The sequence below is a fragment of the Canis lupus genome, chromosome X (genome assembly GCF_011100685.1).
Source record: "Canis lupus familiaris isolate Mischka breed German Shepherd chromosome X, alternate assembly UU_Cfam_GSD_1.0, whole genome shotgun sequence".
Classification (NCBI taxonomy): domain Eukaryota; kingdom Metazoa; phylum Chordata; class Mammalia; order Carnivora; family Canidae; genus Canis; species Canis lupus.
In genome coordinates this window covers 5190388-5212906 of record NC_049260.1, presented here as the reverse complement: position 1 = coordinate 5212906, position 22519 = coordinate 5190388, and the positions used below count along the sequence as shown (strand labels likewise).

The following is a 22519-nucleotide window of genomic DNA, read 5'->3' as shown; positions in this document are numbered from 1 at the left end:
AAGTCCTATATTCACACAGTGTGGATCTTCTGCCCAAACTAACACATGGTTTAATGTAAACACCTACCACAAAACACTGAAGAGTTTTTAAAGTAAATATGTAAATGTTCATAATAAATCAGAATAAATAGCACTATTTTCAAATCAGTACCATATTTCCACTAAAACCTACATTTTACTGACTTAAAAAAAAAAGTTAGGTAGGCTCCATGCCCAGTGTAGAGCCCAACACAGGGCTTGAACTCATGACCCTAAGATCAAGACCTGAGCTGAGAATAAGAGTCAGATGCTTAACCAACTAAGTCACCCAGGTACCCCAAAACCCACTTTTTATATTTAACTATTTTCACATTTATGTGACTATATCAAATAAACAGTATATTGAAGAGGATCATATTCAAACAACATACCGGTTAAGTGACAAGTTAGTTACATAAAATGATATCAGTTTTTGCAATCCGATAGTCCTGCCTATAAATGTAGAGTTATGAATAGTAGAATGAGACCTATAAATATAAAGAACAAACTGAGGGCTACCAGGGCAGGCGGGGGGCAAAATGGGTGAAGGTGGGTGGGAGCAACAGGTTACGACATGAATAAGATCCAGAAATAAATGGCACCACATAACGAGTTAGGGGAGTGGTATCGTAACAGCGCTGGACGGGGACAGACGGCAGCTGTGCTTGTGGGGGGCACAGCTTTAACACATAGAGATGTCAAATCACTACAGTGTGCACCTGAAACTGATGTAACTTCGTGGGTCAACTGTATTCAAAATTTTAAAAAAATGTAGAGTTATGATAATTTGCCATGTACTTTAAGAATTATAAGATTGTAAATGATCTTTGACATTATTGGGATTTGTATATATTGAGGCCCAAAGGGCCCAAAGAACAGGCATATTCCTTTTCTTTTTTTTTTTTTTGGAACTGGCATATTTCAATATCAGAGAGCAAAGCAGCTATGAAGCTAACAAAAGTTCATGTCTCCCTATCTAGTCTTGCTGTCTAACATTTAGATAAGATAGAAATCAAATTAAGATTTAAACAAATAATTGGGGCACCTGGGTGGCTCAGTTGGTTAAGTGTGTGCCTTCGGCTCAGGTCAAGATCCCGGGGTCCCAGGACTGAGCCCCCACATCGGGCTCCCTGCTCAGAGGGGAGTCTGCTTCTCCTTCTGCCACTTACCCTGCTAGTGCTCTCTCACACTCTCAAATAAATAAAATTAAAAAAAAAAAAAAGATTCTTTCTCTCCCTCACCCTCTGCCCCTGCCCCACCCCCCATGCTTCCATGCTTTCTTACTAAAACAACTTTAACAATTTTAAAATTAGAAAAAAAAAAAAGATTTAACTGAACAACTTCCAACACATCTGGCTTTTCTTTTCTTTTCTTTTTTTTTTTTTTTTAAATCTACAACCCTGACTAGTTCATTATGGTCAACTCCTAGCTACGCACTTTACTGAGTGGAATCTCAAACTAAAGAGCAAGGAGGTGGCTTGTGATCTGAACATCTTAGCAAAATCCAACTGAATCAAAAATTTTTCTTAGTTTTTCCCTTTCAGTTTAGTCTTGTTGAAACAATTTAGATCTCTCTAGACTGAGGAGGTTGGCCGTGGGAGCCCAGAAAGAGTGGGTGGCGACTCAGAGGCTTCAGTTGCTTGTAGGATGCCAGAGCTCTTTGAGCATAATTTGAACCTCACTGAGCTGCCCAAATTTCAACCGTCCTTGAGGAAAAACAGGAAGTCTGTACCACAGCCAGAGAGAGATTCCCTGAATTCCAAATGGAAACAGAGTATTTCTCCATGCCTTGAAGTTGCACTGAGCCCAAATGTGTAGCCTAGAAATTAATTATTAAATGTTGTTTCTGGACCAACAGATGAGCTAGTTTTAAAGCTTCTACCATAAAAAAAGAAAGAGAGAAATGACTCTTCTATTAAAAGACACAAAGTAAGTGAAATTGTCTTTTGGCTCAAAATTTTCTTCACATTATTTTATTGACATTTATATGAAGTCTTTATGGAAACAAAATTTTCTGCTGCTTGGGCTCCAAGAGAAAGTGTGAGTCTGTTCTCATCTACGCATCCAGAGAGGACGCGTCACCATAATTGCAGCCCACGAGGAACTGGTCCCTTAAACTTCTGATAAGGACGTGAACAAAATAATAGACAAGGCTTTGCTATTTCTTCTTAAATAATGGACAGAACTCTGATTGTTTTACTCCAGCTTCTTTTTGCCTGAAAAATAACTTTGAACTTCTAGCATAAGATACACTAGAACAGCGATCATCAGAAAGGACCATAACACATGCTGTTGGGGATACAGAGACACGAGCCCTCATCCACTGCTGCTGGGAAGGAAACACCGTGTGCTGTGGACAATAGTTTGCCAGCTTCTTACATAGCTGAACATACCATGTGCCTCAGCAATTCATCTCCGAAGTGTCTACCCAAGAGAAATGAAGGCATGGGTCTACACAAAGACTTGCACACGAATGCTCACAGCCGCATCATTCCAAACACCAAACAAATGGAAACAACGTAAGTAACCCACCAACTGAAGGATGGATAAATGGTATTTGGTATCCCCATTCAATGAAATATTGCAGCACTCTGGGTCCATCAGGACCTGGGAACCATGCAGCAGGGCAAACAGGGGAAGTTCAACGTAACGAATTCTGAACTATGATGAATGAGTAACTCTCAGACATATGGGAAATCTATCTGGTGCCCCTGGCCTCTGGGAGCGTGTCCAAGCAAAGGCAAACCAGGAATGGGTTTAGAATTTTTTAGAGGGAGCATGGTTCTATGGCCAGAGTGTCAACACGCATGCTGCTCTGACCGGGCCAGAGTTGGGCTGCAGTTGCTGGGCCACCCCTGGAATGCAGGTGGGTGAGCAGGTGATTAGCAACCAGCCAGCAAGGCCACGTGGGAGCTCGCAGAAGGAAAGGGCCTCGTGTGTGACTCTCTGCAAAGAGCCTGGTTTCTGAGTTGAGTGGGCTGAGGTGAGCTGATGGCCAGGCCCAGGTGTCAGGGTTGTTCAGGGTCATAGTCCCGGGACTGAGGTGGGCTCTGTCCAGGTGAAGTCCTCACATCCCCACCTCTATCTCCCCCCATGCACCTGCAAAGAAGCTGCAGGCTCGCCTTCCCCTTGCCATGTCCCTCCAGCGCCGCCTACTGAGAAAACTTGCCTTGGTGCTCGTGTGAAGTGGAGAGATGCTCAGAGGGATTCCTAGCTTACCACAGAGCATATGCATTGGGGGGGGGGGGGGGGGGTTGTGGGCTGAGAGGCAATTAAGAAATGACTGGTAAGAATTCTGTCCAGCGTAAAAAAAAGAATGCGGTGCTGGTACTTCCTAAAATCTGGATGAAACGCAAAGACATGCTGAGTGAAGGCCCGCCGTCCCAAATCCAGCAGCCCACTCTCTGGGCTGATGAGAAGAGCAAAGAGAAGTTCCTCGGTGCTCGCAGGCAGCTTGGCTGCTCCTGTGAGTAGCTTCCGCGAAGCGCAGAACCGCACACGAGAGTTAGCGGTAGGCCACGCTCGGTGCCGTGGGGCCACACGCAGTTCGCCGTGTCCTTCAGAGGGGACCCCGACGCTAGACAGCACGTGTGACCTACAGTGCGCATGTCCTTGTCGCTCTTCTCCAGGCACCGGCCACACTGCTGTAGGACCGGGAGCACACGCAGGGCGCTGCCACCGACCTGGGCGACCGGCTGCGTCCTGGCCCAGCGTCCCACGACGTCCACCCAGCGTCTGCCTCTCCCGGGCCACGGAGGGTCACTTTATTTCCACTCTCTCTTCTGCCCCCAGAGACAACCAAACATCTCGTTCACCGAAGTCTATCAGAGGAAAAACCAATGAAGTCATTTGCACCTATGTCTCTCCATTCATGCGCTGAGGAGGAACAGGAAGGTTCTCCTTTCAGGCCATCAGATTATCGATATTGGGATTTAAACATGGAATCCTCATGTGGAGTGCCAAGGCAGGCACAGAGTAAGAAAAACTGAAAGAAAGAAAGAAAGAAGGAAGGAAGGAAGGAAGGAAGGAAGAAGAAGAAGAAAGAAAGAAAGAAAGAAAGAAAGAAAGAAAGAAAGAAAGAAAAGAAATGGCTGACCTTATCCAAAGATGATAAGATGATGTGAGAATATGCCCAGAAACTCACAAACACCAGACACAACTCTTGGGACTTCAGTAGAAGGTACAGGTCCTGTTGGCCTGTTGAGGCCTTATCACGGCAGAGGATTGCCTTATCAACTAAGGAAATAGCCAGCGTAGACTGAGAAGGAGGAAGAGAAGTAACTGAGCTGTTGTTCTGGCACCAGAGAATTGGTACTCTACAGTGGAGAGGACTTCCACTTGTCTTCGTTCCAAGTCTACCCACACGCACGAAACTCCATCTTCTCACACTCTGAGGCCACCTCATAAACACCTCAAGAGCAGGCGGTCCTGGACACTTCGGGTCACTTGTCATGACTGTTCCGCAGACGCATTTATTAGTTAACAAGGGCCTTCAAACATCCAAATCCTTTGCCCAGTGAATGACTCAGAGTGGAAACTCCATGCACTGCCAGGGCACTGGGAAACATCTCTTGAAGCAGACAGACCTCTCAAAAAGTAATTATAAATAGAATCAGAAAAATGGCAAATACATCATCTCACTTGACCATAGTCATAGCATCAGAGTTAACATTTTAAGTCCAGACCATCTGGGCTTGATTCTCCTCTCTTGAAATTCTATGGGAGATATTTTGGTTCTGCTTGGGAAAGTTTCGGATGAGTTACAAGCAGGATGAGAATGCACCCCTGTTGCTGAAATAGAAAGATCTCTCTTCTTCCCTCACTCTTAGTTTGAGAAAAGTTGTTTGGGGAATAATTTACAATATACTGAAGGATGGAGAATGTTTCTCATGCCAGCAGCTATCGACTTGAAGCTCAAACAAATGACAATCACTTGTGCATAAGGCGGCCTGTTTCCTCTGTATCAGGAGAAACCCAATTTCCCAGACTGTGGGCACTTCTCTGCTGTTCCTTACTGCATGCGTGTTTGGATAAGTTCACTCTGCCTCCTAAGAATGTTCTGTTACGTGGTGACAGACACACAGTAAAAGAAAACAGTCTCTCTCCTCTCTCTGCTTCGTGTTGCTACCTCCCCTCCTCCTCAAGCTCTGTGGGAGCTGCTAACAGTTTGCGAGTCACTGATTTAACAAATGCATTTGTTTTTAAAACTTGTACAAGTGCTTTTGTCACATCAACAGAAGACTTCTGGAGAAAAAAAAATACCATCTACAATCTTTCCACCCTAACACATTCTTTCTTTAAATTAAAAAAAAATCCATCTTGACTTTGTCCATATGGATACATATTTTTAAAAATAGTTTGATTGTAGTATAACATGTAGTACAACCTGATTGGTTACTTTGTTTTAAGGAATTCTTTTTATTTGATTTGGCCTCTTGCTGAACTGGAATTTTTATTCAAGTAATTTCATAAGATCCAATAAATCCAGTAATATTCACTTAATGCTCCCTAGGAAGATCACTTACTTAGACATCAGGAAAGAAGAGAATTTTGAAATCTGTCTTTAAAGGAAGAAAGTTTTAAGCATTTCAGCGTTAATATGAAAGTCTCAAGTAATGCTCCAGTTATTGAAGATACATTCCACTTAAAATTATTTCCTTGCCACATAAGGGTGTGCGTATTTTCAATTACATTTTCTATCATTCTGCAAATTGAAGATGCTACTTCTGTCTGTAGAAATTCAAGGTGGCCACTGGCACAGTATTAGTGAATTACAAGTGGGTCACAGATCTCCTAAGCTACAAATAATGGCATCATCCCCAGCCAAGAGTGATGTAGGTGGTCCTAGCTGTGGATCTATAGCTGTGGAGGCCCTCAGTGTCTCTCCTTTCATGGTTGGCACATCAGGGGATGGAATGAAGACATCTGCCCATCTGCCCATACACCTGCATAGAAGCAAGTGCAGTGTGGACGTGTGTTCATTCTGGCTCCTGCTTTTATCTCTGACTTACTTCACGTCTTGCTAAAAGCGCTCTGATTTTTCCTTGGGCAACCAGCTCCTTCTCCAGTGTTAACACACAAGGTGCTTTGGGAGGCCTGAGCCCCCTTCTGAATTCCAGGAGTAGCCCTGAAGGGCCTTCCTCCATCAATAGATCCTGTGGTCCTAACCACGGTGGCCAGTCCCAGAACGGGCAGGTTGCCCAGTCCAGGACACAGACAGAGTGAATGCTAAAAGGCATCCCCCATCATGAGGTACAAGAGATGCTCGTTCTTCCCGTGGCTGTGAGATGATGTGAAGCTATGGTGGACATGTGGTGGCTCAGCTACTACAGTACAGAGCCTGCTGGACTGAGCAGCCACCAGTTAGCACCTTTACATCAGCATTGGGAGAGGCACAGCAGTGAGATAGTGATGTTCTTGGTGACTTGGATTCTATCAGCTTCTTGATCAGGTTTGGTGTGATGAGATAGATCACTGGGTTTTCTTTTTTTTCCCCTGTGAATTGTCTTTATTATTCAATATTAGTTCCCACTAGTCTCAGTGTGCCTACTGAACACTTCAATGTGGCTCGTCCAGCTGTCTTGCATGGTGAGTGTGAAATATATACTGGATTTCAGATTTGGTAAAACAAATACTTCCACACTGACTATGCATTGAAATTATAATACTTTAAATATACTGGGGGACTGACATGTGCTGTTCAAATTACCTTCACCTGTTTCTCCTAGAAAATACAACATACATAAGTGGCTTGTATATGTGACCCTCAATATATTGGACAGCACTAGTTTAACCCATTTTGAATTTTCTTTATGATTTGTAACATGAAGGCTCTTCACTTGTACTATGCCTTATATCTAAAAACTCAGGTGGGTTACACCACGCCTGATTTGCATACTTGAAAAATGCTTCTAAGTTAGAGGTGATGTGTACCTCAGCATCCTACTTACCAAAGTCTAAAGTCACGTTACAGTGCATGTGGTTTTTATTGGCAGTACTGGGCTAAGATTTTTTTTTTTTTTTTTTTTTTTTTTTGCCTATGTGCTTTACTTATAAGGCCTTAGAAATTAGAGGCTTCATTATCACTCAAAAGTATAAAATTTCTCTTACTCCCAAACTCACTGCAAAGACCTGAAAATTGGCTGAAATTCTTTCCCATCTGGTCATACGACAGTAAAGTAACCAGCTTCCAAGAAAGCCTCCAATGATCCCTACGTCTGGGGTCTGTGTCCCTGTAGCATCCCCACTCGTGCTGAATAGGGCTGACTATAACCAAGGGGAAATGATGGCATGTGACTGGCCAGCCTTGGTTACAAAGACACTTTAGTCTCTGTTTTGCATTGTCTCTGATACCTCACTTGGGAGGAAGCCAGCTGCCACGCTGTGACGACACTGAGGAGGCTCCATGGGGAAGCCCACGTAACCGGGAAATGGAGGCTCAGGCTATCAGCCACGGAAGCTGAACCTCCATTCTCCAGAACCATCAGAGACAACAGCTCCAACCAACAACTCAAATGTAGGGTCCCGAGAGATCTGGAGCCTGAACCACACAGCCAGGTCACTTGCAAATTCCAGGTTCACAGACCATGAATGTGTATTCATAAAAACATCAATATATATATTCATATAAATATAAAATACACTTATTGCTTTAAATGCAAAACAAAGTGTTAGGATCATTGGTTACACAGTAATAGATATTTACTGTAGCCCATTTTTTTAATAGAATAAGACATTCCATAAACTATTGTTATTTTTCAAGAAGAACAATTCTTAAAGTCGTGTGCCCCCTTCCTAAGCCACCTCCTTCTATTCCCCACTTCTCCACTGAAATTCTGTTATCCCAGTTGTGTGGTTACATTTAGGCTATCTGGGATATGCTATGTCCAATTCTCAGACTTAAGAGTAGTTTGGGCTACTGAAAAATGGCTGTGTCTGCTCCGAAGAGCCAGATACCTCTTTGTTATGTTTCACATTACTTGAATCATGAACAAATTATTTTAGTCTTAAAAAAATCTTAGTGGAGCACCTGGGTGGCTCAGTCAGTTGGCATCTGGCTTCGGCTCAGGTCAGATTCCAGGGTCCTACGATCGAGCCCCACATTGGGCTTTCTGCTCAACAGGGAGTCTGCTTCTCCCTCTCCATCTGCCTCTGCCCCTTGCCCCCCACTCCATCACTTGTGCTCTCTCTAGCTCTCTCTCTCTCTCTTAAATAAATAAGTAAAATCTTAAAAGAAAAAGATCTCAGAATGGTCGGGTGGCTCAGTGGTTGAGCATCTACCTTTGGCTCAGATTGTGATCCTGGGGTCCTGGGATCAAGTCCCACATCAGGCTCCCTGCAGGGAGCTTGTTTCTCCCTCTGCGTATGTCTCTGTGTCTCTGTGTCTCTCATGAATAAATAAATAAAATATTTTTTTTTTAAAAAAAGAAAAAGATCTCCTAGTGGTAAATCGGTCCAGTGGTCTCCTCCAGATTCTTGAAAATCTTCATTATTTCTTCCAGGGGTCACTCAGCCTATGTTTAAATATGGCACTATTTCCTCCCCACCTCTCAGAATAGCCTTTATCATTCGTGCCCTGCTCTCTGTGGCGGAGAACAGGCATCCTTGGAACATGCTGAAATACACAGGTGGACTACAGGGCTCCATGAGCCCCTTAAGATGGCATCGTCATGCTGTGAGATTGTGCTCATGTGAGTTTTTAGTGGAAATTTGCTATAGCTTAGTACCTTCATGAGATTAAGTATTTTAAGAACAAATATACAAGAAGTGATTGCATACATAGAGTTAAAAATCAATTTCAGCCACTTTTATATATGAGTGCTAAATGTTCTTTACAGATAATAATAATTATTAAATAATATTAAATAATAATTATTATTAACATAACAATAACAATAAGTAATAATAATAATATCCATGTGGCCCTGCCTGGTTCCCATACTCTACCTCTCTTCCTAATAGAAATCTTCAAATCGACCTGCATGTAACTCTCACCTGCCTTAACTAGTTAATTCTTTCAGGTTCTTAAGGTGACCTTCCCCCCTGCCACACCTCCCATTATTTTCCAATAGGAATACAAGGTCATCTCAACCATGGAAGACTGGACTGGATTCCCTTCCCTATTCCTTCAAATGGTTTAATTTATTTTTTATTGTTGTTGTTTTCGATGTTACTTATTTGAGAGAGAGAAAGAGGGCATGTATGTGTGTGCACATACACACAAGCAGGCAGAGGGAGAAGGAGAGACTCTCAAGGAGACTCTGTGCTAAGCCCAGAGACCGACCTGGGGCTCAATCTCATGACCTTGAGATCATGACCTGAGCCTAAATCAAGAGCCGGATGCTTAACCCACTGAGCCACCCGGGCACCCCTAAACTTATTTTTTTAAAAGATATTATTTATTTATTCATGAGAGACACAGAGACAGAGACAGAGACAGAGAGAGAGAGAGAGGCAGAGACACAGGCAGAGGGAGAAGCAGGCTCCATGCAAGGAGCCTGACACGGGACTCGATCCTGGGACCCCAGGACTACGCCCCAGGCGGAAGGCAGGCGCTAAACCGCTGAGCCATCCAGGGATCCCCTACACTTGTTTAATCTTACTGCAAATTCTGGACTGTGCCACCACCATGGTCAGGTAAACTGACCGTGCCACACAGAATCAGCAAGATGATGATGCAATCTTTGTCAATAGGCCAATTTGTCAACATTCAAATATAATTATTCTATATGAATTTGAACAAATCATTTATATCTAATCATCACAGCTAGTAAAAAAGGCTGTTGTATATGGTTTTTGAGATCTCTTAAACTCTAAATGTCTAGAATCTTCCCAAATTTTTCTACTGATCCCCTTTCCCCATTACTCCACTTATTCTATCTTGTTCACACTTTATTTTTTTACAAAACAAAGTAGGTCATAAGAGTAAATTATAGTGCTAAGTAGGCTATATTTTATATCAATGCAACCCCTTTGCTGTGGTAGGTTTGTTTGCTAATTCCTTATTATAACGTTCTATTTATCTCCATAATGCATGTGTGCTTATCACATATTCTTAGTTATGACTCAAATAAAAATAACTTAGCATTCATTTTATGTCAGATTTGTATTCTTTGTAAAGTCTAACTGTAGTCAAACTGTGATACAAATAATTATACTAAATTTGAGAGATGAGCCAAGCAGTATGTATGTATTTATTTTAAAAGATTTTATTTATTTATTCGTGAGAGACAGAGAGAGAGAGAGGCAGAGACACAGGCAGAGGGAGAAGCAGGCTCCATGCAGGGAGCCCGACGTGGGACTCGATCCTGGATCTCCAGGATCACACCCCAGGCCGAAGGCAGTGTTAAACCGCTGGGCCACCGGGGCTGCCCCCAAGTAGTATTTAAATGTACACTGGAGACAGTATTTTATTTATAGTACATTAAATGTGATTAAAATAGTTCTGGATCTTCACAGTACATACTGGATTAATTATATCCTTAGTCCAAAGGGACTATCATCATTGATCCTTCTGTGGCAACCTTTCATGGTAGTTATTTTTCCTTTTATTAATCCAATGAACATCTATGTCTGGTTATTTTAACCAGGCATTAGGTTAAAGCTGAGATGCAGGGAGAATGCAGATAAAGACAGTGGAAGAAAGCCCATAAACACCGTATGCACCAAGGAGCAAACAAAAAGCAAAGTAAAGTAAACACTAACAGAATTACTGGGCTAAAACCCCCAAAATGTGAAAACATATTCCATAAACTTTAAAAAGTGGCAAAGGAGAAGAGAGAAGTGTCTAGTGAACTCAAGTGTCAAAGGCATCTGATATTACTACCTTTGCTTCTTAAAAGTACCAAAAGTACTTTTGAGCCTGGATGGCTCAGATGGTTAAACATCTGCCTTCAGCTCGGGTCGTGATCTTTAGGTCCTGGGACCAAGCCCCACGTTGGGCTTCCAGTTCAGCTGGGAGTCTGCTTCTCCCTCTGCATCTCTTCTTGCTTATGCTCTCTTGGTCTCTGTCTCTGTCTCTCTAATGAATAAGTGAAAAATCTTAAAAGAAGAGTATCAAAATATAATTGAGCTTAAAAATGAAAAGTATGTATAGAATTAGCAGATACACTGAGTTCTTGGCAAAATTAATGAGAATATGCACGTCCTCTTCAAAGCTTTTTAAAATTGAAGTATAAAGAAATGTAGTATCTCAAACACCAAGTAAAGTAAACTAGTTTAAGATGAAGCTGACCTCTCACTGTAAACTAGCTGCACTAAGTACCAAAACAGAGTCAATGTATGCAGGGCTTTGAGGAGAGAACTTTATATAATCATGATACTTATGAATGGGATAGAGACACACCAGCTTGCAGAAGATCGGGATTACGTCTGTTTCATTCACTAGGATGCATTCATTTGTTTTCTTAACAGACATATTTATCGAGCATCTGTTATGTATAAGGTACTATGCTAGGGCTACAGCAGAGAAACAAGACACATTGAGTGGGAGGCAGGCAATAAACAAATCAGTACCCAATTAATTTCTACTTCCAATTATGAAAAGTGCTGTCAAGAAATAAATCACACTGTGGAGGTTAGCGACAGCCATGCTAAGGAATATGGTTTGAGTGCAAGGGAGGATTAACTGCTTACTCATCACACGGGATGGATGCAATACTTATCCCACATGCAGAGAGTGATGCTCATGAAATACTCCGTCAAAGTATCCAAGGGCAGGTAAGGTATCATTTGAAAAGAGAAGAATAATGCAACGTGATCCCAAAGAGCAAGATGAGGCCCAGTTTCTGGAAGCTTGGCGGGATATGAGGGACGCTGAAATTCATCTGAGAAACCACAGAATGTCACAGATGACTTCTCACTACTGCAGTGACCAGATGTAGTCTTGTGTTTCTAACAGATCTGTCTGGCTAACGAAGATTGGACTGAGGAATGGAGAAAATATGTGGGAGACCAGTTAGGAGGCCCATGATGTGGTCTGTGTGAGGCACGATGGCAGTTTCTGACAAAGTGATAACAAGAGATTGACAGGGAGGGAGAGTTTGGATAGATAAAAATCCACAGGATGTAGCAACTGATGTGCTTGCAATAGATGAAGGGAGGCAGAAAGAAGTCAAGAATGCTTTCCATGTATTTGCTTGTACAAATGGCTTTTTGGGGTGACATATGTAACAAGAAGCACGTTGGGAGGGGAAGACTGTGAGGTGTTTTTTTGGGGGAAATGTTAAGTTTGATGTGCCTTGGAGATTCACAAGCGGACACAGTTGGATGTGTGGGTGTGGAGTGTAGAGAAGAGTCTGGACTATACAGTTATTCATTTTGACTGAAGGGTGTCTAGTTGTTGATTGACACAATAGTTATAAAAGAGCCCGTGATTCAGCCTTGGGGACGGGGTCAATATTCAAACGTCATAGTAAGTTCTCAATAAATATTTGTTGAATGCTTGATTGGCCCTTCTTAGAGGTGAAAAGTCTATTCTTGGTAAACTTAATATACATTATTTTCTCAGTTTTTGAGTGTGAATAAGATTTGGGGAGATCTGAATTAACAGCTGCCATTGGAAACTGAAACAATGTTATTAAATATATAATGAGTATCTCATGTATGTAGGTGGCACTTGAAACATATCACTTCATTCTTGACTTTGCTATAGAGAAAAACATGAATTGAGGGTTGTTTGTAATCTTTGGTAGCATCTGTGTGAGTATCAATGGGTCTCAGGAGGGATGGAGAGAGCTTTGGGACAAGTGGCCTCAGTGCCTACTCACAGGCAGGCTTTACCATGGGCATTCGAATCAGCAAGAAGGGATCCATCTTTGGAGAGTAGTGGGGGCTACTTGGGGAGGTACCGGTCACAGAGGATGGACTTGTAGCATTTTCCACAAGAGAACACCTCACCGCAGTCCCTCCAGTAGGAGGATCAAAGTGGTTGGAAGTGCTCAGAAAGCAAGTCTAGCTAGCAAACACACAGAGCACCGTGTAAGGTTTGAGAGGAACTAGATTTCCTACAGAGCTGTAGGGGACGGAACCAGAGAAATAAGATTTTGTAATTGCTATTGTGTTCCTAACTTTATCTACAGGTTGTTCTGTTCTTGCATCTGTCATCTACTGCCAGGATGCTGCTGCATGACAAACAAGCACAAACCGCAGAGGCATTCAACCGTAAGTGTTTATTACTCCTGCATTTGTTGTCAGCTGGCGGTGGGGGTGGGGTCAGCCAGGTGGCTCTGCTGGGCTCACATAAAACACAGCTTGCTGGCTGGTCTTGGTCGGGGCAGAGGGAGTGACCTGGCTATGTTCCAGGTGTGTCTCACCCTTCGGCAGCTAGCCTGGACATACTCTCTTGCTACTGGCAGAGGGGAAAGAAAGAGGCCCAGCCCAATCATGGAAGCGCTTCTCATTCTTCTAGTTGCATCAAGTCTGATACCTTCCCGCTGGCCAAAGCAAGTCATATGAATGAGACTGGAGTCCAGGCTGGGGAAGAACACCCTGACCATAGTAGGACAGCACCATGCAGTTACATGACAAAGGGGGGAGAAACTGGAAATAATGATGCAGTCTACTACGCATGGCTTAAATATTAATTAGGCAGAATCAGATGATTGGTCTCCCTCAGTTTAATAGATTTCATTCACAGCTACATTTCTGCTTTTCAGGACATTTTCTAATTTTTTTTTTTTTTTTTTACCTCAACTGACACTCTTTTTAAGTTAAATTTCCTGTGTTCACCAAAGAAACAAATATATGCTACTGGTGTGTCCAGTTAATGGTGTGGCCATGAAACAATTTAATATGTCACCCAGGAAGCCAGCAAACATTTCCTGAGCTAATCTACACCCCGTCTTTTAAGTACGTTCCATGTTGAACATGGAGCCCAACGTGGAGCTTGAATTGATGGCCCGGAGATCAAGACCTGAGCTAAGATCAAGAGATGGACGCTTAACCAACTGAGCCAGGTGCCCCTACGCTCATCTTTTACTGGCAGAAACATCCCTGAAGAAAGTCTGACTCCTCTAGGAAGCCAGAGCCAGAAATGAAGTGCCCTGAGGGTACTTTCCTTCTCTCTCACTGAAGTAACCATCCATTAACGCTCTCCTTTCAAAGTCACTCCGAGGCCTTCCACGTTGGTTAAAACAAGGCAGGTTCTGATTTGTCACGTCTCAGTGTTCTTTTCCCCGCCTATGTGCTTCATTTACATGCCTCACAGATTCAGTTCTTCGCCTTGTAATGTAAATATTCAAAATTTACTGAGCATCCAGTCTGGGCTGGGTACTAAATTGAGTCCTGAGGACCAGACACGGTTACCAGATAAAATACAAGATGCTGACTTAGATCTGAAGGTCAGAGAAACCAACAAATATTTTTTTAATATAAGCATGACTCAACTATTGCACAGGGTATACGTCCTCTGAAACAAAATCAACTCATTGTTTCTCTGACCTTCAAATTTAACTAGGTCTTGTGCTTTTATTTGCTAAATCCAGCAACGCTAGATCTGGAACAAGAAACAGACACAATTGCTGCCTTCCCAGACTTCACTGTCTACTAGACAAGACAGGCACGTAAGAAGATAATTACAAGATTTTTTTTTAATTGAAGTTAAGAAGTAGGCACTTTTATTTGTTATATTTGAGGATATTTAATAAGGACACGGATCCATTCTGTGGGTTTCAGAGAAGGCTTCCTCTTATCTCTTAATACTCAGTTATTAAAATAGCGTAGGTTCCTACTGTATCACATTCTAATCGCTACAGAAAGACGAGCTGAATTCCAGGACAGAGGTCTCCCCGGGTAGGAGACATCTGCTATGGAAAGAGGAAACGCACAGAAACCCTAGAATTTGACAACTCAAAGGGACTTCGGAGAGCACGCCCACATCGCTGCGATGTACCTGGCTTCCAGGTAGGTCCCGGGGCCCTCACTCGTGCAGTCAGGGTCATGGCCAGGGCCGGTGCCCTGATTGCTGCCGGGTCCCCCAGTATACTCCTTCCTACCTCCAGAACCCCACAGGGAAGCACAGTGTGGGGTCTGGCCCCCATGAGCCAACCCCACTCTTCTCGCCAGTGCTCAGGATTCAGCTCTGTCCCGCCCTTACAATACGTTCCCATTACGCACTATTAATCACAGAATTGTTTCCTATAGTAAGAGACTCTTGTATTTCCAGCGCCTCTTTCCTCTCTGAAACTAAAGTGATTTCATACCCTGGAGTTCACCGACATCTTTAATATTTCCCAAGTTGGAGGCTTAGACGTCAAAGGTACAAATAAACAAACTGCAGGCTGCACAGCCCTGGGGACGATTTGGGTTCACAGAAGAATAAGGCTCGATTTCACAACAACCTTGTCTGATCTTGTGCGAGCAAGCTGCAGTGCTCGGATATGCCTGGGCAGGACGCGCCTTACACCGATGAATTATGGATGAGAAGCCCACACTTCTGCGGAGTCGAAGCAGCACGATGCCCCCTTCAGAAAGCTCCGACTTTCCCTCACGTGTGTCCACGCCAAGGATTCACACAGGTGACCTCGGTGCGCGCACAGTTCAGGCAAGGTGAGAATTGGTACCTTGAGCCGCCGTGCATCACCAAGCCTGTCTAAGTGACCACTTGGCAGAGGGGCAAATTACGTGTGGGGGCTGGTTAAAGCTGGCAATCGCAGCTTTCAAGATCCTAAGTTTTCAAATGCCAAAGGCAACTTTTTAAGAACCTTGAAATCCCCAAACGTCATCTCATACATAAAGAAGAGTATGATATCAAGGTTGACGATATGTCTAGGCTGAAGTATTCTAAGCCTGAAGTGTTCTGGAGGGTGGCCTGGGTATCTGTGACAAAATGGAACATAACCGTGTCCTGGGGTGACAGATTTCTAACTCCCTAGGGACCTTAATAGGTGGATTTAAACATCACACTATTTTACTACTGCAGCAAACAAGAGCATGTCAAACCATAAGCTGTTATTTGTGCTCAGAAATAAAATATATAAGAATGGATCTTCTGCCTTCCAAAGAATCATGCATGCATAGTTTACAAACACACACACACACACACACACACGCACACACACACACACACACCGTGAGTCTCAAGACAAACCACCTTTGTGTTGAATAAACACATCTCAGCTTGTCCACATTTTGAACAGATAATTGTTTCTGGGGTTATTTTGATAAATCCTATGTAAGTCACTCATTTCTGTGCTGACATACAGAAGGTTTACAATAATAGTAGTTTCCTTCTCTTTTCTTGGACTACATCAAAGCAAGGATCTTTGTGGTATACAAGTTTTCGAATGAAAGGAAAATTGAAAATTAGTTGTTTACCTCTCTCTTGGGAAAATTTTTTAAAAGGTAAAATACAAGAGAAAAACCATTTATGCAAATGTGTTTGTTGTGATCAAGTATTTTTAAGGATATGTCAATGCAGATTAAGCAAAATTAAAGTACGAGCGGTGGGCGAATAGGTCAGAAGAAATAAGTAATTTAAAGCATTCAAGCTGGGCTCCTTCTTCTGGGCCACCCTCCCTCAACACAATACACTTTTGTTTTCCTTTGGTTGAAATAAAATATGTAAAATGACCCTTTGCCATAGGACCAATGCACGTGCTCGTATATACACTATAAACATCTACTTGGAATGCTCTCCCTCTAACTCTTAACATGACTCCCTCCTTCTTGCCCTTCAACTATTCATTTTATCCCGTCTTGTACTTATACATCCCACTGTGCTCTTAGGAACTTGTTTAAATATTTACCTTTTGATGCCCAATGAGCCACAAGCACAAGGAAGGTAGACAATGTGTCTTGGAGCTACCACAGCCTGATGCCTGGCAAATAGTAGACACTTGCAACACATTCATTATAAGGGTATGATTGCCTCAGATCTTTATTTACCTTCGCAGGATCTATTGAATAGAATAAACCTGCTTATTGCATCCAAGGCAGGGAGGGTACTAAGATCCCCATAGAAATCATTTCCTGTGGTTAGGATCTGGTCCCCGGTACTGTGGGGGCAGCCCAATCAGGCAAGGCACACATCATTCATTGCACGGTCACCTACTGTGTGCTGCTGCAGTAGAACCAGAGCTTGTGTTGGAATCAACACTCTCCACGGGCCCAAATAATGAAGCCCCTGAGTGCTGCATGAAGAGGTGGTGAGCGAAGAGGGAGCAGCATGCTTCACAGTACCGTGCTCAGGAAAGAGCAGCAGTCGCTTTGTGTTGAGTGGACAAGGTGAGGGCTGCACAGAGCCACCTCCAGATCCCATGCCAGAAATCAGGAGCACATCCCGGCACTGGGTGCAGCCCGGGGGAAGCTATGGAGAGTGCAGGAGGATTAGTCACATGCAGGATGACTTGCTGGGCAGTGTGTACCAGGGAGGCATGCAAGTGGGTGGACCAGGAAAGTCGGGTGAGTCAGAGGCACCTGGCACAGATTGTGCAGGTACAGGGACAAGACCTCAGGTCTACCAGACAGGGTGGAACGGAAGCATGTCGGGACCTTAACTGGACAGCCCTAAAAGCAGCAAATGTAGGAGGTAACAAACCAGCTGGGTGGAGGTAGTGCTGATGGCAAGAACCCTGAGAAAATAAAGAAGCAGAAGGATATGAAGCGGAAGGTCATGAGGCCTGCTGATTTGTCTGCGGGCAGCTGCTATGGTCCAACAGCATGGCTTGGCTCCCTGTGGACACAAACCAGGGACGCCGCTTGCTTCTGGGGTTATGTGTGGTGTCTTGAAATGAAGAAGATGCGGAATCCCATCCATCTATTCAGCACGCTGAGTCATGCGGAATGTTTCCAGCTTGGCTATTTGTTTACACAGAGTTCCCGACACTCCTACTCAACTGGTAAAGACTACAGAACAGCACGATTTGGAAGTTGTCCTTCCTACTCATAATCTTGGGGTAGTAGGTAGTGCAGTCAAAACTGTGAGCTTTGTTTGTTTGTTTGCTAACCGATACACTCAACAAGTATTATATAGCACATTCGATATTCATGTAGAGTTCCATACCCACACGTTGGGCTCCACGTGAATATACAAGGTGCCATGGAAGTACTCCTGGAACACACACACATGCATGAATATGTACTGTGGAACATGCTTCTAGATGCTGCAGGTTGACAAGAAGACCGTTCTCAAGAAGCCTGCCGAGGAATGTACCTGGAATGACAGAGCCATGTGCTGCAGGGGTGGAGAGTGCATGGAGCAGAGAGCAGGGGTGGAGCAGCGAGGTGGGGAATCAAGGAGCTTCCTCGTCCAAGCTCATCCTCATGATGGACTTGGAAAGGATGAAGGAGCGAGGCAGACAAGTGAGGGAACAGTGATCTGGGCAGTAGGAGAAGCTCTTCTTAATGTGGGTCTGGAGGCACTCAATGGTGCAAGTGGGAAGACCAGCTGACTTGGTTTCACGAGTCCAGGGAAGAAAAGTAGCAGACAGTGAGGCCAGACCACATGGGCTAGCAAGGGAGTGAGAACTTGATCCGGAGACAGGGGGGGAAGTGTGGACGAGAAGGCAGGAGCTAGGGGAATCTGTGGTTTCGTGCTCTGGGGGCCGGATGGACATGTGTGTTCAGTGCATCAGCTCCACTGAGCTTTCTGCCCGTGATATGTGCTCTTGAGACACTGCCTGTCAGTAACGTGTTTCAAAGGAAGGACTAGAGTTCGGATCGGGTGGAGGGCTGGGGTGGGGGGAGCACATAATCAGATCCATGCCGTATGGAGACTGTCCAACGGCAGGATGGAGAACGTACACGAAAGCTGCCAGGATACCCCCGTGGCCTCTGTACCTGACGGGAATGAGCACAGGCCTCGGACCAGGGGATGGCGGCGGTGATGGGAAGAGGGGAGGAGGCCGGGCGGCTGCGGGGAGCACCTGTGGGCACTGGAGTGACAGTGGGGGTGCTGTGAAGGACGCTGGCAGGCTGCGTGGATGAACAAGGAGGGTCCCTGCCCTGCACTTTGCTTCACGTGGCCACGCTCCTGAGGCACAGACACAGAGACCGTTTTGCCACGAGGCCTGGTTTGGAAAATCTTTACTGTGCATCTCAGCATCATCGGGATGGAGAATTTGTGGGATTGATCTTTCCCTCTATAGTGAGTGACTATAATATCCCATTTCCTGGTTTCGGCTTGTGGTCCTAGACTCATGAACAGAATGTGCCAGCACGGCGGGTTACAAATACATGCGTAGGTAGACACACGTGTATATATGCTAATATAACTCTGTGTGTGTGTGTGTGTTGTGTGTATGCGCGCTCAGCATACGCAGCACCGATACAAACCGCTCTAACACGCTTAGCGGAGCCAAATGCGCACTTGCACCTTTTCTCTTAGGACCACCGCCCTGCAGGGCAGCTGTGTGACATGTACGGTGTCAGCCGAGCCGCGTCCTCCTCGCAGGGCGTTCCCACCCCCGGGAGGGAGGAGGGATAACCTTCCTGCCTGGGCGCGGGGAGGGACGCACATAAAACACACAGAGAAGCAGGGAGAAAACTGTGATGACAGCAGGGGTGTGGCTCTAACGTCAGTTGTGTGTATCATCCGCAGGGCCTCCGCAGAGACGACGCAGGTCTCACAGCGCAGAAGGCCCCAGGGCCGTGGTCAGGCAGAGGACGGGAGCACTGGAGGGAGGGCGCCCATGCGCAAGAACGCGGCACCCACAGCCAACAGCTCGGCCCCTGGCTAGTAGCAGGTGGGGCGGGGAGCCCACCGAGGCACAAGGGGAAGGAATGTTGGAAAGGCGAAGAGGGGTGACTTTCAGGAGCCCCTGTGAAGCCGACTCCATACCCGCAGGCAGCTTGACCAGGAGAGCAGAGGGACGTTGTCCAGCATCCCCTCCACTCCAGCTACGGCCGCTGGGTGAGAAGACACTGCCTGTGCACAGACCCTCTCGGACAGTCTCTCTAACAACAAAGGGTGAAATCAATGTATTAAAAAAGATGCTAATTTAGGGACAGAGGCCGGAGCATATCTATTCAGAACTTAGTAGCATCCTGAACAAGGCAGATCCAATAAGCTTTCTGACCTTCAGGAGCTTCCTTTAAAAAAGAGAATGAGAACTCAAACTCAAAAAACAAACTGACAAAGATACAGAGGCCTGCCAGATGATACACACCACTGCCAAAGCGAGGCACCCTGTCACTCCACCTAGAGCCTGCAGGTGACACACTGGGAAGCATAGGGACCCCGCCAATCCATGCTTACCTGGAACCTCAGAATGGGACCTTATTTGGAAATGGGGTTCTGCAGATTAGATTAGAAACATTAATCTAATTAGAAACATTCAACCAGCCTACACTGAATGAGGGTGAACCCTAAGCTCACTGAGTGACCTCCTCATAAGAAGACAGGGACATAGACGGAGACAGGGGAAAGAAGGCCAGGTGGTGGTGGGCACAGAGAGGGGTGGCATGTCCACAGGACAAGACATGATGAGGACTGCAGGCAAACCTCAGAAGCCAGGGACAGAATCTGGCCCTGCTGACACCTTTTTAGGACTCCCAGCCTCCCAACTATGGGATGGTAAGTGTCTGTTGCTTGCAGCCACTGAGCTGGCGGTCATTTCTCAAGGCATCCCTGGAAATTTGACGTCTCTCTCTCCTATACATATGTCAGGAGGATGATTGTTCACACTACAGGCTTCTTCAAGCAGCCTGACCTGAAATGTGTTCACATCCGTGCTAGGGAGGAGCTGCAGTGAGGACATAAGCAGGTGTTAAGCACATAGGAAGCCCCAGGCCCTCAGCTGGGGGCTGACTTTTGCCAATTCCTAGAATCTCCACAAACAGCTCTGTCAGGGATACACCTTCTCCCCATTGCTGAGATGGGAAAACCCATGGCCAATGGGCTACACCCCTTTCTCACCTTTCACAGGCCAGGTCGCAAACCTGGTTTTCAAAAATCCCAAGCCACGTACACCTGTCAGCACCAAGATGTGTCCCATCTGTCCCATGTGTCCCAGCTGTCTTGACACTGTGTCTTGCCTAAAAAGGTCCGCATTTAGATGGATGTCATGTTTGTAAAAAAAAAAAAAAAATGGGGTTTGTTCAAGAATACAGATCAAGTCGTCAAAAAAAAAAAAAAAAAAGGAATCAAGATCAAGTCATATTAGCTTTGTTTACTCTATCAGCTCATTAGATTCAGGAGGCTCCAGGCTCCCTGGCAGAGCTAATCAAATGGAATCAAATCGAAAAGACTTCTAAATGAGAGTCACTCATCATCCTGACAATGCCTGGATGTGGCATTTTAATTAAGGAATAGTGCCTCACATTTCACGTAAGCCAGGAAGACGGGACCATGAATGATGACACAAGGATGCTGGCCCATGCTTCTGAAATTCAGGGTTCCTGTTAGGGACGGAAGAATGGAAACTTGGGCTCTATTTGTATTTCTTTCTAGGGGCTGCTAGAACCAATGACCACAACCCAGGGAGCTTAAAAGAATACAAGTTTTTCTCTTTCATAGTTCTGGAAGCCAGAAGTCTGAAATGAAGGTGTCAGCAGACCTGTGCTCTCTGAAAGCTCTAGCAAGGGAGCCTTCCTTGCCTCTTCTGCATTCTTGTGGGGGCTGCAACCCATGACGTTCCCTAGCTTGTAGATAGCTCCCTCTGTTCTCTGCCCCGATTGTCAGGGCTTTCTCTTCTGTATTTGTGTGTGTGTGTGTGTGTGTGTCCACACTTCCGTCTGCTTATAAGGTCAGCAGTCATTGGGTTCGGGGCCCAGTGTCACCCATCATGACTCCATACTGACTTGATGACATCAGTAAAGGTCTGTTTTCCAAGTAAGATCACATCCCTGGGCCAGGTAACCATGAATTTGGGGGGAATATCCAGTCTAGTGCAACGAGGTATAATTTTTTTAAGTACTAAGCGTAGGTTTACTTGCTTTATATTGGCCTTCTAATTAGGCTTTTCCTTTCTACCAGTGTTACAACAAAATTGCACTGTTTGCCATCAAAAATCTCTTTAGCTTCCTTCAGGGAAGACAGAAACTCAGCTGGGGACTTGGGGTGTGTTGTCCCCTCCCACAGGGAGGGCTGATGGCTCGCTAAGGAAGACCTCTATGTCCTCACGTTCCTGCACCTGTTGTGTGCTGTTCCTGCTTCCCTCCTCACCGGTGCTGGCTCAGTCCAAACTCCGATTCCTTCTGGTCCATGCTATTTCCTGAATCTTCTGACTACCTGCCAAACCCATCTTTTTCTCATTACAAAAAAACATCAAGTCTGTGGTCATTTTTGGGTCATGGAATTGAAAATATTCCTCCCTGTATCTGCATGGGACTTTGCTGTTTAATATTTCATATCCATGTAGAATAAATCTAGTGCACATTTTATGCATGTCCAGATTTAATATATAGCTATAAATTATAAATTCATGGCAAACAAGACTGAGACCTTACAAATATTTTTTGTCTTTTTATTTCCACTTATTTACTTTTTAAAAAGATTTTATTTACTTAAGAGAGCGAGAGAGCGTGAGAGAGCAGAGACGGAGAGGGAGAAGCAGACTCCCCA

The 22519-nt window shown here is 44.7% G+C and overlaps 1 long non-coding RNA gene across 3 annotated transcripts in view; it reads right to left on the bottom strand.

The window, feature by feature from the left end:
* The window catches only part of LOC111094756, a 178197-nt gene that overhangs the window by 79223 nt on the left and 76455 nt on the right, over positions 1-22519 (bottom strand). The window lies entirely within an intron of this gene.